The following is a 5,733-nucleotide window of genomic DNA, read 5'->3' as shown; positions in this document are numbered from 1 at the left end:
TGAGCCCCACGCTGGTGTGTCCTTCATCCCCCAGCCATCTCCACCGCTCCTCATCCTCAGGTCTCCCTCCGGGAGTCCCCAACCCCCAGCGCCCATCATCCGGGTCCTGCTTTCTCCCAGCCCACCATCTTCCACTCGCTCCCTGCCTGTTGCTGGCTGGTCGATTTCCCCAGTTCTCCAACCCAAACTTCTCCACCAGGCAGCGCGAGGACCCTCAGTCCTTTTAGGGGTCATGAACATGTTTTATTTATTTATTTTTAATTGGAAGAAAATGTGAATTTTTAGATAGAAGAAAAGGTTTTGATACATAATATGGATGCCTTAAACTTTTCACAGTCATAAATAGTATTTGAATAACCTCTAAAAACTTATTTATTTGAAAGGCAGACACAGAGAGAGCTCCCATCCTCTGGTTCACTCCCCAAATACCTGCAACAGCTCGGGCTGGGCCAGCCCAAAGCCAGGAGCCAGGAGTTCAACCTGGGACTTTGACATGGGTGACAGGATCCCAAGTCTCTCTCTCTCTCTCTCTCTTTTTTTTGACAGGCAGAGTTAGTGAGAGAGAGACAGAGAGAAAGGTCTTCCTTTTTGCCGTTGGTTCACCCCCTAAATGGCCGCTACGGCCGGCGCGCTGCGCTGATCTGAAACCAGGAGCTAGGTGCTTCTCCTGGTCTCCCATGGGGTGCAGGGCCCAAGCACTTGGACCATCCTCCGCTGCACTCCCAGGCCACAGCAGAGAGCTGGCCTGGAAGAGGAGCAACCGGGACAGAATCCGGCGCCCCGACTGGGACTAGAACCCGGTGTGCCGGCGCCACAGGCGGAGGATTAGCCTAGTGAGCCACAGCGCTGGCCCCAAGTCTCTCGCTGCCTGCCAGGGTGTGCTGGAATTAGGAGCAGGCAGGGCTGGAGCTCAGGCACTCTGATATGGCACACGCGGGTCCCAAGTGGCATCTTAACCCCTCTGCCACACGACCATGAGTTAATGATTTTTATGGACGAAGAGACCGGACCTGGACTGGGTTACATCCCCAGCACCTCTCAGGTGCTCCCTAGAAAGCTGCTGAGTCTGAATGGTAGATGTGTCTTTTCCAGAAAATACGATGGCACACTTTTTTGGAGAGCAACCCTGATTTCACCCCGGGACAAAGGAACAAGACAGGAATTTGCTGCAGCCCTGTGTGGCGATCCAGCCCACGCACCCACTTCCCTGGATCAGCGGAGCTGGGCCGCCCTCTCCACACCTCCCCTACCTGTGTTCCGAGACACCTGACACCTGCCCGGGGCACCCCTGCTCAGGTAGAGCCCCAAGGAAGCGCTCACTTACCGGTGAACAAGGACCAGCTTTCCAGGCCACGAATCAGAGCCTCCGGGAGCCTCCTGTTTGTTTCGAGTTAAAAAACAAAGGTGACTTAAAACAAAAACGGAGCTTTATGAGAAGGTGTCTTGTCCTTCCTCCACGAGCCGTGGTTCTCAGCCCCCAGGGAGACTCGTGGCCGTGTCTGGGGACACTGGGTCACAGCCTGAGGGGGTGCTCCGGCATCGCAGGAGGCCGGGGTGCTGCCCGCGACCCAGCCCCCACGTCAATGGCGCCGAGGCAGAGAGGCACCGCTCTGGGAGACTCTGAGTGGTGGGTCCGGGGTGAGCAGCTTCACTACCTGGGTCTGGCCGGTGACCATGGACTTGGTGTTGCCTGTGGGGCCTCAGCATAGAGGCCTCCCTAGACTGCAGCCTGGTGGGCTTTGCACGGCTGTGTCTGTGTCTGTAGGAGACCAGACGCTTACTGCTCACAGGTCGGGGGGCTGGGGTGCCCCGTATCGAGGTGCCAGCAAAGGCAGTGTCCGGTAAGGGCACTGTTTCCAGCTGAGTTCTCCCGTGGTGCAGGGGCAAGGGGTCTCTTGGGGGTCTCTCAGGGGACCCTAATCTGACTCACGCAGGCTCCAACTTCCTGACCCCGTCACCTCCCAAAGACCCCGACTCCTAACACCATCACCTTGGATGGTGGGGTTTCGACCTGCGGATTGGGCACGCAGGCACAAACGTTCAGCCCACGGCTTGCTGCAAGAGCTATTGTGGGTCAGCGCCGCGGCTCACTAGGCTAATCCTCCGCCTAGCAGCGCTGGCACACGGGGTTCTAGTCCCAGTCGGGGCGCTGGATTCTGTCCCGGTTGCCCCTCTTCCAGGCCAGCTCTCTGCTAATGCCCGGGAAGGCAGTGGAGGATGGCCCAAGTGCCTGGGCCCTGCACCCCATGGGAGACCAGGAGAAGCACCTGGCTCCTGGCTTCAGATCAGCACAGCACACCGGCCGTAGCGGCCATTGGAGGGTGAACCAACGGCAAAGGAAGACCGTTCTGTCTGTCTCTCTCACTGTCCACTCTGCCTGTAAAAAAAAAAAAAAAGAGCTATTGTGGTGGCACAGCAGGTTTAGCCACTGCTTGCAGCACAGGCCTCCCATATGGGTGTTGGTTCAAGTCCCGGCTGCTCCACTTCTGATCCAGCTCCCTGCTAATGCGCCTGGGAAGGCAGTGCAAGATGGCCCAAGTGCTTGAGTCCTTGCATCCATGTGAGAGACCTGGAGGAAGCTCCTGGCTCCTGGCTCCGGCCTAGCCCAGGCCCAGTCATTGCAGCCATTTGGGGAATGAACCAGTGCATGGAAGATCTTTCTCTCTAACTCTTTCAAATAAATTAATAAATCTTAAAAAAAAAACATGGCTATTGCCTGGGCCACTACCCCAACCACTTCAAAGATCCCACGAGAGTCCCTTTCAGAAAATGCTGAGCCATCTAGGTTCGTTACAATCCTGCGGACTCCCTGAGTCTTGAAACAGGAAGGTTTCCCTCTTTGCTTTGGCTGATGGGAAGCTCAGAGTCCCGTTTGCAGCCACTCAGAACTGCAGATGCCCACGCAGAGAACATTTCTGTGTCCTGCCTCTCGGCTCCAGGACTGCTCGCTGCGGGGCTGTTTCTCCTCTGACCTATATTCATCCCGTTGCATTTTATATTTTTTTGTCAGCCACTGCCGATCCCTTTTGGAAAAAAGCAGGACATGCTAAGAACACACGACTCAGGGGAGCCGGGTTTTCTAAGATGCTGAATGGCACTGCAGGCTCGGGTCCTGCCGGGGCAGACAGCTGCCCTTGGCCTTGTCCTGTGCCCCCCCAGGAGTCCTGGTCTTGGGGAATAGCAGCTCCGAGGTGGCGAGAGCAACAGGTTTCAGAAGCAACACCGCCAACGCCCATCTGCTTGCACACCCCGCGCCTCCCTCCCTCCCCCACCTCTTTTCCAGGCTCCCATCTGTCTGCTGGCCGGAAGCCAGGGGGCCCGGGGGGAGGGGGAGATGGCCAAGGGGAAGCAGAAACACAGGCGCTCTCATTTGTTTCTGACTTTCCTTTCCGGCATCCTCACTCAGGGCCCCGGGCCTGAATTCCGCCCCGGCTGGCCCTGCAGGTGAGAGGTGTGCTGGAGGCTGTGGGCCAGGGCACAGGTGAGCCGGGCCACGCACACCTGGACCTGACTCCAGCATGGCCCACCCCCCCCTCCAGCTCTGCAGGCAGCTGCAGACACACCAGTCCCCTAGCCTGCCCGTCACCCGCCAGGCTGCGGAGCCCAAGCCAGCCCGGGGGATTCTCTGATCTCCGCCCTGTTCCGCCTGCAGGACTTGGGCCAGTCCCTTACTCTCAGTCTTCCCATCTCTAAAATGGGGAGGGACATGAACCTGACCCTCAGCTTTGAGTATCCTAAGGAGGCCCCACAGCCCGCACGAGTGCTGTCACCCTCTATGCCCGTGTCCACTGCCTTCTGGGAACACGGAGCAGCTGTGTTGGAGGAAGGAGGGGGCGGCTGGGTGTGACAACGGGGGTCAAAGGGCGAATACCAAGCAGGAGCGATCTGGGCAGCAGCAGGAGGAGAGCCCTGAGGCTGTAGGCTTGAGGCGAGGGGCCCATCCTGGAGCCCTGGCCCTACCTGGCAGAGACGGGCCAGCCAGTGACCCTGCGGAGGGCAGGGCCCTTGTACAGCCTGGTGAGCAGCTCTTGGACCAGGTGGATCGGCAGCTGCCGCAGGGCCAGAGCCTCCTCCAACAGCAAGCGGCACTCCCCTTTCCTTGGGGCTTGCGGTCCTAGGAGAGGCGGGCTCGCCGACCAACTACCCCACCAGCTAAGCCTCTGCTGCTCGCCCAGCCAGGCACTGGCCCTGCCTGGTCATTCCAGGTTCCAATGAGTGAATTATCAAGGTTGGGAGAGGGGCGGGCATTGGGCCTAGACCTTAAGACTTCGCTTGGGATGCCTGGGTGCAAGGCCTGGCTCCACTCCCGATTCCAGTTCCCTGGCGATGTACACGCTGGGAGGGAACAGGTGATGCTCAAGTGGTTGGGTCCCTGCCACCCATGTGTGTGACCCAGACTGAGTTCCCGGCTGGCTTCAGCCCTCAGCCTGGCCCAGCCCCAACTGTTGCTGGCATTTGGGGAACGTGCCTGGGCCCGGCTCCTCCATTTACTAGCCCTGGGTGGACCAGTTCTTCTACTTGTCTCTGTCACAGGGGCCATAGCAACAGTACCGACCTGGCAGAGTGATGAAAACAGGACGGAGCCTGCAAGCGGCAGCCACGACCACCAACACATCAGGCCTTCTCTGGGGGCTGTGGAGAAAGGACGGCTGGGCCCGGGCAGGGTGGGCAGTGGCACTGGTGCTGGCTCATCCCTGGGCCAGGCTGTGGAGAGGTGGCAGCAGAGACCTGAATCACTCCGAAGTAACTCCTGGCCCCTAAACCCCAGCTGTTACAGGTAAGACTGAGTCCTGGCTGCTCCACTTCCAATCCAGCTCCCTGCTCACGCGCCTGGAGAAGCATCCGAGGACGGCTCAAGTGCTCAGGCCCCTACACCCATGCGGGAGACCCGGATGAAGTTCCTGATTTTGGCCCACCCAGACCCTGTGACCACTTGAGGATTGAACCAGTGGATGGAAGACCTCTCTCTCTCTAACTCTGCCTTTCAAATAAATAAATCTTTTTTTAAAGAAACAAAACAATAAAAAGCCGGGAAGCAACCAGGCCTCTCTGCGGGTCCGTGGGTCTTCCAGAATGGCCAGCGCTTTCCCCAGACCTTCCAGCTGCTGGGGCCAGGGGCGGCTGCCTCCTCCTGGACCTTGCAGAATCACCGGTTTGTCCGAGTGCTGCAGGGGCTTTTCCCTCTGGGGAGGGCTATGCTGTGCCTGGCAGGGGCGGCCCCCCATCATCTGCCCAGGCCCCACGTGACCGGACTTCCTCCCCCGGGTACCCTCCCATTCCCACTGGGCTGAAGCCCCACTCTTTCCCTGGGGCTACCATCAGCTCTAATGAGCCATCTAGGGGTACAGGGACCTGGGTGCCATTTTAATTACACCCTCAATTGTTTCCCAGGGAGAGGACAAGCAGGCTGGCATGAAGCTCTCTGCAGAGGCTCAGAGGCGAGGGGCAGAGCTCCCAGCAGGAACTGAGCCCCCCCCCCCCCCCCCCCCGCATGTCTCTGGATTTGCCGACAAGCAGGGGCTTCAGCAGGCAGGGCCTTGGTAGCTTCTTGGAGAGATGTGAGGCAGGAGCCAGGGCAGCTGGTCCCCCAGTCCCACGGCCCTGTTAGCACAGGGTAAGGCACCTTGTCCCTGCAGGAGGGGAGCGCATGAGGGGCCCAGAGAGGAGCCGGCAGAGGCCACCGTGCCCCCCTCCCCGCCCCTGCCCCGCCCCCAACCCCCTCCACGCTCCTCT

The sequence above is a fragment of the Lepus europaeus genome, chromosome 18, assembly GCF_033115175.1.
Source record: "Lepus europaeus isolate LE1 chromosome 18, mLepTim1.pri, whole genome shotgun sequence".
Lineage (NCBI taxonomy): Eukaryota > Metazoa > Chordata > Mammalia > Lagomorpha > Leporidae > Lepus > Lepus europaeus.
The sequence above is the reverse complement of the archived record's forward strand: the minus strand, read 5'-3'. Positions refer to the sequence as shown.